The 16,052-nt window shown below is 49.2% G+C and overlaps 2 pseudogenes; one reads left to right on the top strand and one right to left on the bottom strand.

Moving 5' to 3' along the window:
• Positions 1 to 13,242: 13,242 nt before the first annotated feature.
• LOC123431366 lies at positions 13,243 to 14,114 on the bottom strand (annotated as a pseudogene).
• Positions 14,115 to 14,358: 244 nt separating this feature from the next.
• On the top strand, positions 14,359 to 15,698 carry LOC123429019 (annotated as a pseudogene).
• Positions 15,699 to 16,052: the final 354 nt, after the last annotated feature.

Genomic DNA, 16,052 nt, shown 5'->3' with positions numbered 1-16,052 from the left:
TCAAAGGGGGGGTGTTATATGTGGACTGACTGCAGCAATGCGAGAATAGAGAGAGAAAGCCTAGTCCTATCGAAGACTAGCATCTTCAGGGTCTTGCAGCAATAGACGAGAGTAGAACAGGGGGGTAAAACATTAATAGTCATATTGTTGCAGCAATATTAAAGTGAGGTCACTTGCAGCAATAGACGAGAGTAGAACAGGGGGGTAAAACATTAATAGTCATATTGTTGCAGCAATATTAAAGTGAGGTCACGCCTAAAGATCCTCCCTTGACTCCCTGCGAGGAAGCAATCCCGAGGCAAACTAAATCCAGTTAAGTAACAATTGTAGTTGTAAAAGATCGGGGCACAACTCCAAGTCTTCCTGTAACCGTGGACACGGCTATTCGAATAGTTAATTTTCATCCCTGCACGGGTGCACCACATGTCCCGTCACGCTCGATAACACTCTGGCCGGACATACTTTTCTGGGTCCTGCCCGGCCTTGGAATATTGACACGTCGCAGCCCCACCTAAGACTAATCGGTCAGCCCGCCGGTCTAAATCCTAAGCGCAAAGGGTTCATGGGCCCAGTTCCCCTCCGCGCTCCTGCATGATGCGAGGGTGGCCGACGTCAGTCCTAGCATCCCTTAATCACAAGCGCAATGCATCTCGGGACCACTCGGGCGCGCGCCACTACGATTGCTGACATCTGAAAAGCTTCGGCTGATACCGCGACACCGAGTACCCATAATTCTTCCCGCGTAGCCGGTTAGTGCGAAAAGGTCTCGGACCAACCCAGATCAAATACTCAAATCCATTAACATTTTAATTAGGCCAACAACACAGTCTGACGGAAATCCACCCGTCTTACAACTAATCACCAATGTTCCCAGTAACATGGTCGAGTAACTATGTGGTTGTAACATCGGGGGGAATCCGAGGTATCACCCTCGTTGGATTCCGAACGATGTACCCGTCAAGGTGGGCTTAGAGGAATCACCCTCGGGGGTCCCACACTTGAGGGGTTGCACGACAGAGGCGTCATCGGGAATGGTGAAAGAGGAATCACCCTCGATAACCATGACCGACTAGCTATACTACAGAGATATCATCAGGAGTACTTAGCGGGGTGTCACCCTCGGTACCCGATAGTATCTCTGTAGTGTCGTACAACTAAGGGGGGTGTATGTGCTGTGTCAGGTCTGGCTCGTCGATCAGGGATCGAGATTTGAAAACAAGCGGGGCAACAGAACTACGGGGTCAGAGGGGATGACTACTCCACCTATACTAAGCAGATTTAAAGTACAGGACTGAAAGTAGCAGTTCATCAAAAATAGACTATGCATCAGGTATAGGAGCTAACTACAACAGTAGCAAAATACTAATGCAAGCAGTAGGACGAAAGACATAGGCGATATAGGAATGATCAAGGGGGTTTGCTTGCCTGGTTGCTTTGCACACAAAACGGATCCTCGACCGGGAAGTAGTCGATCACCGGATCATCATCGGTCTCGGGGTCTACCAGAAAGGAAATTGCGGAGGGGAAACACAATAAATAACAGAACAAACAAAAGCATCACAAAGCAAGACATGGCTTAAAGGCTGCGCTAGGCATGAGCTAACGCAGTAACTTCCGTCATAGATGGGTTAGAAGAATACCTGACGATATTTTCCGGGTCTCGGGCTACTACCGAACAGACTGGAAACGATGGAAAAGTTCCATATTTGCTATGCTAAAGACTCGTGACAGACGAATGGATCGTGTATCCGGGTTCGTCGGATTTTTCTGCACAACTTTCATATATAAATTATTTTTCATACCAGCTACGGATTATTTTTTATTAATTTTCAAAATTTTAATCATTATTCAGGAATTATATAACTATTATATTTAAATAGTCCGAATTGACCAAGTCAATTTGACTGACCAAAGTGAATAGTGTGGGGGGTCCTCATGTCAGAGCTTTACTAAATATCAAAACTTATTTATTTAATCTAATCAAATGAGATACACATGTCATTTATTAGTATACTAATTTAGTATTACTAAACTAATCCTAAATCAAACTACTTAACTAAACAAAGAGCCGGCCACACATGGCTGTGGCATACACATTCATGGCACACACACGCTACACACACCCGGCCATGGTCAAGTCCATGACCAGCAACGGCTAGCATATGCATGGGCTAGCATAGCAGCCTGAGCGGCACCACTACCAGCGGGAGGCAGTATAGCAGCGCATCAGCAGCAACAGCTGGAGGCAGCAGTGATAGCAACACAAAGCGACGGCAGGGAGAGCAATAAGCAGCTGTAGGTAGCAGATAGCCACGCACGAGCAGCTTAGACAGCGGCAACGGTGCAGTAGCAAGAGAAAAATAGCAATGAGCAGCCGGCAACAGGCGCGGCGACAGAGCAGCAGCATGAGAAAGCAACAGCAGAGGCTGCGGCCACGGTAGCACCAGCGCGCGCGCGGATGGACCCGGGGCGTGGTGATGCAGCAGCGACGAACGACACACGGACGCAGGCGAGCGTCCTACGACGGCACGGCAACAGTAGCTGTCAACTGCAAGAGCGAGGCCACGCACGTACGTACGCGTACGTTCGGGCAAACTCGGGGGGCGACAGCTACGACAACGGATCGAGGACAAGAACGAGGGGAATCGGGCGAGGACCTCACCACGATGCTCGTGGACGTAGTTAGGAAGCGCGGGGCGGCCGGAATGCGACGGGACCGACAGCGAGATGTGGTGGCCGTGGGTGAAGATGGCGACGATGGCGAGCATATGGGCCGTCCCGGCTTGAGCTGGTCCCCGGAACGGACGGATCCGGCCGAGGCGGACCTCCTGGACATCCTCACAGGTGACGAGGCACGCGGTGGCCGTGGCCATGGTGGCGGTTGCGCTCGAGTGAGGGAGGGAGGAGACAGGGGGTGAGAGAGGGGGAACGAGGGCGAGCTAGGGTTTGCGGGAGGGAGACAGAGACGCTCGGGGGTGGCCTTATCCGCGAGGGGAGCCGCTGGATGCACGCCAGCGAGCGCATCCCCGAGCGGACGGCTCTCACGCCATGGCCTCCCCTGTCTCTGTCGAGAGGTGGGAGAAAGGCCGGTGGGGATGGGCCCGGCCAGCCTGTAGCACCAGGCCTAAGTGCTCAGTGGTTGTTTTCCAATACTGAAATCAGTATCGAAATATTATCGTGGATACGCACCATACTAGATTTTAGTACCAAAATTACTGATATATAACTGTGTCACGTGATTGTCGTACTCAAATCAATACCGAAGTATAGAACCGAGTCCGGTGATCATGGGGCTATTTTTAAGTACTTTAATCGGTATCGAAATATTAAAGAGGATAATCGCAACACTGAATTTTAGTACCAAAAGTAGTGATATAGAACCGAGTCGGGTGATCGTGGTGTTGTTTTATAGTACAAAAATCAATATTGAAATATTAACGTGGATAGTCACCATACATATTCGTAGTATCGAAACTAGTAATATAGAACTGAGTCGGGTGAGGGTGGTGTTTTGTGTGAATACTAAAATCACTGTTGAAATATTAACGTTGATAATCATAATACATAATTTTAATACAAAAAGTTGTGTTATAGAACTGAGTCGGGTGAACATGGTATTGTTTTTTGAGTACTAAAATCAGTATTGAAATATTAACATGGATAGTCACTATACTAAATTTTAATTCCGAAACTATTGATATAGCACTGTGTTGGGTGATCATGGTATTGTTTTTCACTACTAAAATCAGTATCGAAATATTAACGTGGATACCCACAATACTAGATTTTAGTAAAAAAATTAGTGATATAGGACTCCGTCAGGTGATTGCGTACTCAAATCAATACTTGAGTATAGAACTCCGATGATGGTGGGTCTATTTTGAAGTATTGAAATTAGTATTGAAATATTAACATGGATAATCGCAATACTACATTTTAGTTCCAAAAGTAGTGATATAGAACTGAATCGGGTGATCGTGGTGTTGTTTTTTAGTACAGAAATCAGTACAGAAATTAGTACCGAAACTACTAATATAGAACTTAGTCGGGTGATGGTGGTGTTTTGTTTCAGTACTGAAATCAATGCTGAAATATTATCGTTTATAATCACAATACAAAAATTTAGTACAAAAAGTTGTGATATAGAACTGAGTCGGGTGATTGTGGTGTTGTTTTTTAAGTACTAAATCAGTATTGAAATATTAACATCACAATACAAAAATTTAGTTAAAAAAGTTGTGATATAGAACTGAGACGGGTGATTGTGGTGTTGTTTTTTAGTACTAAAATCAGTATTAAAATATTAACATGGATAGTCACTATGCTAAATTTTAATTTCAAAACTATTTATATATCAGTGAGTTGGGTGATCATGTGTTGTTTTTCAGTACTGAAATTAGTATCAAAATATCTTACAAACTATATTAAATGGAGATCCGGTAATATAGGTAAGGATAACGGTCGCATATACCCCTATCATCCTGATACGTCTCCAACGTATCTATAATTTTTGATGGCTCCATGCTATTATCTTGTCAACTTTGAATGTCTTGTATGCGCGCATTTTATATATTTTTTGGACCTATTAACTCAGTGACAAGTGCCAGTTCCTGTTTTTTCCATGCTTTTGACCCTTTTCAGAAGAGAATATTAAACGGAGTCCAGACGGAATAAAATTTTCGGAATGATTTTTTCCATAACAGAAGATACGCAGGGAGCTTGAGAACCAAGGCAAAGGATCCCAGGGGAGGCCACAAGCCCCCTAGCCGCGGCCTGGGGGGCCGCGCCTACCAGGCTTGTGCCCCCCCCCCCCCCCCCGTGGCTCCTTTGCCCTACTTCTTCCGCCTATAAATTCCCTAAAAATCTGAAACCACGAGAGGGAGCCACGAAAATACTTTTCAGCCGCCGCAAGCTTCTGTCTCCGTAAAATCCCATTCGGGGCACGTTCTGGTGCCCTGCCGGAGGGGGATTCGGACACGGAGGGCTTCTCCATCAACACCATTGCCTCTCCGATGATGCGTGAGTAGTTCACCACAGACCTTCGAGTCCATAGCTAGTAGCTAGATGGCTTCTTCTCTCTCTTGGATCTTCAATACAAAGTTCTCCATGATCTTCATGGAGATCTATCCGATGTAATCTTCTTTTGCGGTGTGTTTGTAGAGATCCGATGAATTGTGGATTTATGATCAGATTATCTATGATTATTATTTGAGTCTTCTCTGATCTCTTATATGCATGATTTAGTATCCTTGTAATTCTCTTTGAGTTGTGGGTTTCGTTTGGCCAACTTGATCTACAATTCCTGCAATGGGAGAAGTGCTTGGTTTTGGGTTCATACTGTGCGGTGTCCTCACCCAGTGACAGAAGGGGTAGCGAGGCACGCATCGTGTTGTTGCCATCAAGGATAAAAATGTGGGGTTTATATCTATTGCATGAATTTATCCCTCTACATCATGTCATCTTGATTAAGGTATTACTCCGTTTGTCATGAACTTAATACACTAGATGCCTGCTGGATAGCGGTTGATGTGTGGAGTAATAGTTGTAGATGCAGACAGTATCGGATCTACTTGTTTCTACCGTGATGCCTATATGTATGATCATTGCCTTAGATATCATCATGACTTTGCGCGGTCTATCAATTGCTCGACAGTAATTCGTTCATCCACCGTAATACTTGCTATCATGAGAGAAGCCTCTAGTGAATACTATGGCCCCCGGGTCTACTTTACATCATATTTTCAGCTCTAAACTTTTACTTTGTTGCACTTTTCGCCTTCAGATGTCACCTTGCAATCAATCGTGAAGGGATTGACAACCCCTTTATAGAGTTGGGTGCAAGTTTGTTGTTTTTGCGCAGGTACTTTGGAGACTTGTCTTGATACTCCTACTCGATTGATACCTTGGTTCTCAAACTGAGGGAAATACTTACTGCTAATGTGCTGCATCACCCTTTCCTCTTCAAGGGAAAAAACAACGCAAGCTTAAGAGGTAGCACATCCCAGCACAAATGGCACACAAGGATCTTATAATCGTCGGACCACGCCATTTTCTGTGTTCATTATTCTATATAAGATTAAAAATCACAGACATTGGACAAATAAAAACCTATCATAAAGGCTACAACAAAAAAATCATGCAATGATAGACTTGCCAAACACTAAGAAGCTTATTTTTTTCTAGAAACAAAATCAAAAGCGCTTGTCCTGCAATAGATCTCAAGAGGCCAAAAAGGTTCTCTTTTAGTTACAACTAATAATCCACTTAATACATCTCAAATATTATCGAATATAATCTCAAATACATCTCGAGTACAATTAATCTAGTTCACTCGCGGTTCTTGATCAAACTGATCACCCAAAGAGCTGCCAATGTATTGAGACGCGGGCAGTGGACACCCAGAGAGAAGAAACCATCATAGGATCATAGATCGGGTGAGAACTTTGAAGAACCTGCCACGTATTGGAGAACCTGTCGTCCAACGCAACCAAGTAACGGCAGACGTGCTCGTCCTCCTCCCTGACACGGCGACGTACCTCCTCCTTGGGGGGCGGCTGCCTCCGCACCGAAAGTGGCTCACGCGACCGTCACCAAAGAAGCTCCGGGTCGACGATGGGAGTCAGGTTCCTCACCAAGATGCACGCCTCGGAAGGTAGCACCTACCGGTGCCAGCCCGGGGATGCCCAGTCAAGGACATGGCGCCTCTCAAGCAGGTTGGCGCCAGCGAGTCGACGACGAGGATGCGGGACGGGCATCGTGAACTTCGAGAACAATTCCTACAACTATTTAAATTCCTACTATTTAATAAACTTTATCATTCAATCCAAACATAACAAAATGTGAAGAGTACTATTCCCAAGAATCGCTCCCACATGCCGCCATGTGGGACGCTCTCAGCCACCGTCACGTGTTGTGCTTTGAGCGTTTCTTTCAGATTTTGCTTTTTATTTTTCCGCATGCATTTCTGGATTTTTAGATTTTTTTTTCTGGTTTTTTTTTGGAGTTTCAATTTGTCACCGGTCTTTCTTAGCTTGTTGACGAAAAATATTTCCAACTTTTTTCTGTGAAAAAATGTGTTTTTCGTTTTTTCTGTGAGAGGCATAGTTTGGCTTTTGCAAGAGGCACGGTCGTGTTTCTCGGAAATGAGAAAAAATATGTTTTTTTTCATGACAAGTACGATTTTGCTTTCCCGAGAGACAAGACCATGCTTCTCATAAACGGAAAAAGACGTGTTTTCTATTTTTCTTTTATGAAAGGCATGGTTTTACTTTCCCGCGTGCCTCTCAAAATAAGAAGACATGTTTTCCATTTTTTTGGCGAGAGATACGATTTTGCTTTCGTGGGAGGCACGGTTTTGCTTTCGCGAGAGGCACGGCCATGCCTTTCAGAAATGGAAAAAATGTGTTTTGTATTTTTTTCGCGAGAGACAAGGTTTTTCTTCCGCAACAAGCACGGTTTCGATTTTGAGATAGGAACGGCCGTGCCTCTCGGAAATGAAAAAAACGTGTTTTTTTCGTGAGAGGCACGATTTTTCTTCCGCGAGAGGTATGTTTGCACCTATCGAAAACGAAAAAAAAAACCGTTTTCTATTTATTTTTTCTATCACAAGAGGCATGGTTTTTCCGTCCTATTTTTTTCGTTTGATTTTTTCGTGAAAAATGTTCGTAAAAACCTATCAACATAGGATCTAGTTTTGAAGATCTCGATGCGAGGAACCCAACAAAGAAAACATTCGAGATTTGGAAGCACGGTTTAAGAGATAAAACATTTTAAAAATACGAATTTACAAAAAAAAGGTAAAGTCACAGGTTGCGAGAAGTAGCCTCCATGCAGTAGCCACTTGTCGCAACCTTAGAGGTGGGAGTGATCTTTAAAAGGTCTACTTCTTAATTAGTGATTTCGAACAGGAAGGCTCTCGCCCTTGTGGAATCAATTCGACCGAAAGGAGTTCATATAGGCTGCGAGAGGTAACTAAAAAACAATTGATTGAAGGAGGTGGGAGCTCCTATTGGGCCTTCTTTGCGTCAAATTATCGAGCTTCGTAGAGGGCTGGCGATCGAGAGTTGAAGCTATGCCGGCCCGTTAACGTATAACTAGGCTTCTGGTTTTAAGAACCTTCAAGAAGGTTCCCAAACCGGTGTTTTTATTCCTTTTTTAAGTTAATTTTTCGTTTTTCTTTTTCTATTTTGCTGGGTTTTTTTTGCCTTTTAAGTTACTTTTTCGTTTTACTTTTTAATTAGAGAGACGCACATCCTGCCCAGGTTAATACTCCTTCTATTTAGGATGTTATAAGGATCTAAAACTGGCAAAACTATCAGGGTCATAAATTAATCAACCCTCTACTTTCACTGATAAACAAAACCTTGGAACAAAAAGAGAAGAGATGAATTCATATGAGAAGCTAGGTCAAGTAACAACTACATCATGTCTTCGTAGGTGACCCCTTCCTCGGCGGCAGCGTCATTAGCATGCTGCCCATGAGCCCAAAGACAATGTTAGAAGGAGGATTGATGAAATAGATGTTATACTACTTGAGCCTTATGGACGTTTATATATAAGTACAATGATCAATTTAAAGTACAAGATAAGGTAGGACAAATCCTAGTCTATCTCATATTTTCTAATAATCAATATACTCAACATCCCCTCGCAGTCACAACGGTAGCAACGCAAAGGTGAGAATGGAGAAGAATCTGAAGGTAAGCCGACGGTCGCAAATATCGCCGAGTTAATCATGGGCGCAGTAGTGTTAAACAAGGTAAGCCGGAGGTAAGTCGAGTCGGGGTAGCCGGTGCCGAAGAAGTCGTTGAGGAGCCGCAGGCGCAAATATCGCCGAGTTAGTCAGGGGTGCAGTAGTGTCAAAGAAGTTGTGCGCCTGAAAGAAGACGTAGTTGAGACGCGCCTCACCAGGATTGCCAAGCCCGGGGACACGTCATGGACGAAGGCACGCATCGGTGTTGCCAACATGCGTAGATGGACGAAGTCGATTTTGACGATGCGTCGCTCCAAGCTTGCCAGGCCTGGAAACACACCAAAATGAAGGCACGCATCGGTGTTGCCAGCACGGGGCATGCGGAAATGGGGACCTGCACACAACTTGTACACCATGTCGAGGAGGCTAGCAGAGAAGGACTCGACGACGATTGCGGCGCAAATCCACAGGGGTCGATGTTGCCTGTGGTGGTCGGAGTAGACGAAGGGGCCGGGGAAGACGACGGCAACGCAGGCGATGAGCTGGTATTGGACGGAGATGAAGGAGGTGGACGGGCGGCACGGCTCGGGTGAGCAAGCTGCAGCGGCGCCAAAGGATAGCGACGGCGGCCGCCTGCCGGCTGGGGGAACACGATGACGATGCTCGAAGTAGGCGAGGAAGAACCCGACAGACGAAGACCGACGCGGATGATGGCGATCCCACGACGAAAGAAATGGCACGACGCATACCACGGGAAGTCAACGACCGCGCGCCGTGGCGCTACGGCCCGAAGGGGCGACGAAACGGCAGCGCGCGGGTCCGGGCGATGGCGTAGACCGCGTGCCGCGACACAACGGGCGGCGTAGCGGCGATGCATGGGTCGGTGCAGCCGCGAGGAGAACCACGGGACGGCGATGCTGCGGCCCAACGGGCGACGTAGCGACATCCCGTTGCTTGAGCGGTGGAGGGGCGCGCTTTACTCCGGACAGTCTTTATGGGACCTGCGAAGGCGCGCGCAATCATTGGGCCAGATGGGTCGCACGACGTAGATGAGGCGAATTGCGGACGAGCGGATGATCAATCGATCACGCACGATGTCGGGGACCTCGCTCGGTGGAGGCATCCGAGTGAAGGCCGGCGATGATGGTCGCGGGTCAGAGCCGACAACCAGCCCGACGCAGCCGGCCAGATGCAGTCGATGACGGCCGCAAGTGGAGCCGGCAGCCGGTCTGAGGAGGCCGATGACGCAGCCGGTGCGAGGAACCCGACGAGGCCGCCAGCAAGCAGCCGACCCGAGACAGGCAACGAGGCCAACGCGGCCGGAACAGGCACCCGACCCGAGATAGCCGACGTCGGACGAAGCTGGGAGCCGGACCGAGGCAGGAAGCAAGACCGATGTGGCCGGAACCGGCAACCAACCCAAGGCGTCGAACGGAACCGAAAGCCAGCACGAGGAAGGCGGCAAGGACGACGCGGCGGAAACAGGCAACCTACCTGAGGCAGACGATGCCGTACGGAGCCGGTAGCCGACCCAACGCAGCCGGCTTGAGAGGCAGGCGACGAGGTCGACACGGCCGGAGCCGGGAGCCGGCCCAAGGCAGCCGGTGGCTTAGATCCTTCGTGCAAGATGGTCACCTTTCAACACATGCTCCGCTGAACAGTTCCGTAAACGCCCTGGCCAACGGTGCTTCGACCTTCCTCCCTTTGGTTGCACGTCAAATGGGGATTTTCAACCCATTTCCTGTCATGATTTCATGTGACCCCATGGCCTCTTGTAATTCCAGTATTAAAACCTAGACATGTTGTAAATGTCTGAAATATTGTAGACGCCGTGAAAAAGGCCAAGACATGTCATGTGCCTCGGTATTGCCTCCATTGACTGCAAAAGAAGTTGTGAGGCCAATGAAGGAATGACCCAAAACCCCGCTACATCTACGTAAATGTTTACGTAAGTTTACGGAATAGTCTGACTTGGCAATCATTGATTGGATTAAGAGGAGGATAAGGCCCACCCACCCCTGAGAATCAGGAGGGCATATTTAGATTAGTTGAAAGGGTTTAGTAAACGTAAGTAAGATTTAGTAGGTCTAGCATTTTCGTAACAAAACCGTACGCGTCCTTCTTGATAGGTAGATCCTTCCTCCAAGATGGTCTTATTTCCACACTGCCCCTTTAAAAGCTTTTATGAAACGCTCTCGAATATATTTTTACCACATCCTACAGGGCGTACCGTAGAGTACCCCCATATTCCCTTCAGCGTATACTAGCAAAAAAGCCCGTGCGTTGCAACGGAAGAGAAAATAACACACGCTTTGAACGTAATATATTAGCACATTTGTGTTGTCGACGATGGCCTCAGTGCTCACACAACGAAAACGCGTTTGAATGTACAATCACTCGGAATAAGATGAGAAATATGTTGTTTCTCCCCATGAGATTTTCCAAAGATGTGCATGTGTGGTTAACGATGTTTTCTTTCCTCTCAATTTGGTTTTAATTTAATGGATATTTATTGCAATTCGTATGGTCGTCGAAAAGAGAGAAAAAAAGACAGTGCATTACAGATTAAGTTTGCACCAAAAATAATATTTAAGAAATATTCAACAGCTAAAAATAACATCCTATTTAGATTCTACACATTTTTTCAATCAAATTTCATATATAACATGTTAAAATTAGAGTTACGATATGGATAACTTTGTTTTAGATAAAATATGAATTGATTAACTGAAAAGTCAGGGTTTTTTTTGTTTAAACAAAAAAACTGACTTAAATAGGGACGGCGGGTTGATTACGTGAAACATTAAGGAGTTTTCTGTAAAATGCAAAAAAACGGTTCGGCACCGACTAAAAGCTGGACCGTGGGTTGATTATCTAAAACTGTGAGGACTTTTTTGCAAAAGGACAGAAAACGGTTCGTTCTGACTTAAAGTTGGACTGCGGGTCAATTAACTAAAACCGCGAGGGCTTTTCTGCAAAATGTCCGACGACGGGCGACAGAAGCCCTGCGCGCTTTATTATTAACTAGCAAAAGAGCCCGTGCGTTGCAACGGGAGAATGCAACGGCTGAGAATCATGCTCGAAGGCATAGATATTCTAGTGGAAGGAATTGACAAAATCAAAGTTTTGAATTGTTACGGCTTCTCCACAAGCTTTTGCTTCTGTGTTTGCTGCATCAGCCTCACGATGCCATGGCCACTATCTCGCGATATGGGAAAATCTGGAGGGGAGAGGCAATTAAAAAACAATTTGGTTCTTGCTTTCCAATTAAGATCTGAATGAAGATGTTGTGGCGTTAGGAGACGGCCCTCTTAATTTCCATGACGACACAAAACTGAATGTAAGTAATATTGCTCTAGGAAAATCTACACAAGAGTACACCAAGAGCTGAAGCGACATTTTCTTCATGTAGTATGTAGGAGAAGAAGTTGAAGTCCACTGGCTTGCTGGTGGGAAGGAGAGTCGCACAAGATGTCAGCATCAAAGAACAGAACTCTTGGGAGGCGGATTGGAAGCTTGTGGTGGTGTTGGTCGACATCCTCCACCATGGATCTTGCAGGTGGGACGTCGGGGAGCACACTCCCTCCTTCCTGTGTCCACTACATGCCCACCATATGGACGGTGGCGGTGCCTGGTCACGGGCAGCCGGATCTGAGGCGGGGTAGGAGCAGGTCCATGCCTCGATTCGGCGGTGGCTCGTCTGTCACGCCCTAGTGCCTGACATCGTCGTGTTTTGTTCCGTGGCTGGTCAGATCCGCGAGGCCACGGTGGAGTGTTCTGGAGTGGGAGGGCTGGCCGCCGCTCGAGGCGGTAGGTGGCGGGGTTTGGGCAGAAGCATGGGGGGAGATGTGGAGCGCACGACGGGGGAAGGATGGTGGACAGGGTGGAGAAGAGGAGGAACGGCCAGGAGAAAGAGGAGGCGTGGCGGCGCCGACCGGGAGGAAGGGGATGTGGTGGGTGGCGAGGAATCCATTATAGCCGGGCTAGGCGACGGCCCTGAGTGACTTCGCACGGCAGGAGATGGTAGTGGCAGGATCTAGACGCTCTGCCTTCGGCCTACCCCCCCCCCCCCCCTGTAAGCACACAACGCCCACTGTCCTCCCCGTCGTGAAGCAACACGCTCGCCGACGAGCCCAGCAGAAGTTATTCCCCCTTCCACCTTCTCTGCCACCGCAGAATAGGGGTGGGCATAAAAACCGAGAACCGAAGACCGGAGCCGAAATAACTGGGACCGAAGCCGAAAAAACCGAGGACTGACGCTTCGGTTGTTCATTCGGTTAGTGATTGGGAGAAACCGAAATTACATCGGTGAGTCCGGTCGTTGTAACCTAATGACCGAAGTGCCTAACTACACTGTATTAGTTAAGTAAGCCCAATGGCCCATCCACGTTGATAGACTCTGCAACAACGGACAAAGCCTTTTTTCATTCTTTATTCCCAACACACATCTAAAGAAACACATACCCCAGCGCCGCCGCCTTCATTTTCTCTCCTCACTCAATCTCAGGAGCATTGTGCGCATAAATCTTTGACAAATATCATAACACAGTCTCACGGCAACGATAAACTGCACCATGCTAAGCATGAATTAAATTATGCAAGAAAAGAAATGAAGTTTGCGATTTCACCTTGTGGCCTTCAGCAGCTAGGTTCTCCTCCACTGCTGATGCCTCTGGTGAGGCAGCCATACTCTCCTGTGCCTGCACACCTTCAGCTCCATAGCCTCCAACTGCAGCTGCTGTGTAGTAGTCTAATGCCATGATCCTGTCCAGCTTAGCCCTCACCGCAGCATGTACAGCCAAAAGGCACAGGTTTCAGTCAGCAATCACTTCCAGCCAAACCAAGCAACAAATCTACTACTACATCAACAACACTCACAAGTAACAGAGGAGCCAGGGTGGATGGGCTCGTCGGCACGGGCGAGCCATAAGCGGGCATGGTGTGCACAGGCCTGGAGCGCGTCGCGGTGGGAGACGCCGACCGCGGAAGCAGGGCGAGCCGCGGCGAGGGCGGCCACAGCGGACACGACGTCAAGGTCGCCCTCCACGAGCAGGTCTACGGTGTCGTCCCCGACGCAGTCGTAGGTGATGCAGCTGCTCCGCTTGTGCTCGCGCGCGGCCATGGTGGCGATGAAGTCGCTCTGCGGCTTGACGTCGAAGAGGGCGCCGAAGTAGACGAGCGTAAGGAGGTCCTGGACGGACGAATCGGAGCCGGAGGCGGACGGGGCGGGGGCGGGGGCGGGGGCGGGAGGGACGGAGACGGAGACCTCCTCGGCGACGGCGACGGCGAGCGGGGCGCGGAGGCGCTCGAGCTCGTCGATGACGGCGGCGAGGGTGGGCTTGGAGCGCATCACCTCCTTCTGCTCCTAGTTGAGCGTCCTGCCGGCGGCGACGGCCTCCTCCATCTGCGCGATGCCTACTGGAGAAGATAGAACAAAGGAGTGCGGGTGGGATTCTCGCAAAACGCAGAAGTTAATTTGCAAAACTGAAACGTTTTCTCAGATACCACTTAAAAAGGGACCGCAGGTTGAATAGCCGAAAACAGAAGGATTTTTTTGCAAAACAGTCGCGACGTACGGAAGAAGCGATCCGTGGTTTATTATTAGGGATTAAGGGGAGATAGAGACTCGCTGCAAAGGCAGCCGAGAATCAAGCGTGAGAGATCAGAGCCTAATGAGCATCGTGGTGACCAAATCCTCGCCGTTGCCGGTCGCCAGCCCACCGGAGCTGGGGACGGTAAACAGTGGCATCGTCAACCTTTCCTCCTTTGACAAGTGTTTCGCTCCTGTTCCCGTCCATCTCCTCCTCGTCTTCGACCAGCCGATTAACGACCCCGTCCAGACCATGCATCAAGAAGGCCGTGTCACTGGCATTGGTGCACTACCACCCTATGGCCGGCCGCCTCGTGGCCGGAGCCGACGACCGGGAGCTGATCCACATCGCGTGCACTTGTGAGGGCGTCTCATTTGTGGGCGCGTCAGCTAGCTGCACCCTGGACCAGGTCAGTACGTCGCCGCTGCTCGTCAGGGACCTCACCCTTCGCTACCCTGCCGACTACTGCCGCCCTGGCGAGCCATTGCTGCTGATGCAGGTGACCGAGTTCGCCTGTGGCGGCTTCACGGTCGGCGTGACCTGGAACCACGTCGTGGCCGACGGCGCGGGGATGGCACAGTTCCTGCAGGCCGTCGGCGAGCTCGCCTGCGGGATGCCAGCCCCGTCCGTCGTTCCGATCAGGGCCGTAGTCGACGGCTCGCTCCCATGTATCCCTCTGGAGGTCGTTGCCAGTGATCAGGTCCGTAGTCGACGGCTCGCTCCCGTCTCTCCCGTCGGAGGTCGTCGCCGCGATGAGGTCTCAGATGAGCGTCGGAATGGAGGAGATGGCTATCCTGGAGGTCACCGTCCCATGGAGCTTGATCAGCCGCGTCAAACGCGAGTGCCGCGGCGAGTGCACGACGTTCGACGCCGTCGCCGCGCTGTTCTGGCAGTGCCGCACCCGCGCGATTGCCACCTCCGACCCGGACACGCTGGCGCCCCTCTTCTTCCCTAGCAGCATGCGCTGGCTCATAGGAGGCGCCGCCAAGCACGGCTACTACGGCAACTGCGTCATGCGGCAGCCGGTCCAAGCGAAGAGCGGGACGGTGGCGAGCGGCGACGTCAAGGACCTTGTGAAGCTCATCAGGCTTGCCAAGCGGAAGAATATACCGGGCATGCTCACGATCACGAACGGCGGCGGCGGTGGGACTGAGACGCCCCCTCCAAGGTGCAAGTACAACACGTTGGTTGTGACGAGCTTGAGGAACCTTGGGTTGGACGCGGTGGACCTCGGGCGTGGGAGTCCGGCGCGGGTGATGCCGCCGCTGTGCAAGGCGGAGCGGACGGCATCAAATTTCTGCGTCTTGTGCCCGCCGTGCAAGGGGAAGGACGGCGTCAACGTGGTGTCCATCTGTGTCAAGCCGGAGCACGCCGATGCCTTCGCTAAGGAGTTGGCGGCCTTGGGTATATGCTAGCTAGCTACTGGTGTGCGTCCATGATGCACATGGTATGCACCCATACCAAAATCTGGAAGCATGCATCGGTGGGTGGTACACACGCAAAATAAATCTGGTGAACAAATATTGACTATGATCTCGATCGATGATGCACGGGTGGGACGCATGCAGAATAAATCACGTGAATGTACTCCATGTATAAATTTGATATATAAGACGTCTTAGATCACTATAATCTGAATCGTAGCTTTCTTTGATCTGCCTTATTAATTATATGAGGGGCAATGAGAGCACTTTCATGCCCAGTCCATAAGCAAAATACGCCGCAGTGAGCAAGACAGCCGCCTTGAGTCCAATCAACCGGGATATCCC

The sequence above is a fragment of the Hordeum vulgare genome, chromosome 2H, assembly GCF_904849725.1.
Source record: "Hordeum vulgare subsp. vulgare chromosome 2H, MorexV3_pseudomolecules_assembly, whole genome shotgun sequence".
Lineage (NCBI taxonomy): Eukaryota > Viridiplantae > Streptophyta > Magnoliopsida > Poales > Poaceae > Hordeum > Hordeum vulgare.
The sequence above is the reverse complement of the archived record's forward strand: the minus strand, read 5'-3'. Positions and strand labels throughout refer to the sequence as shown.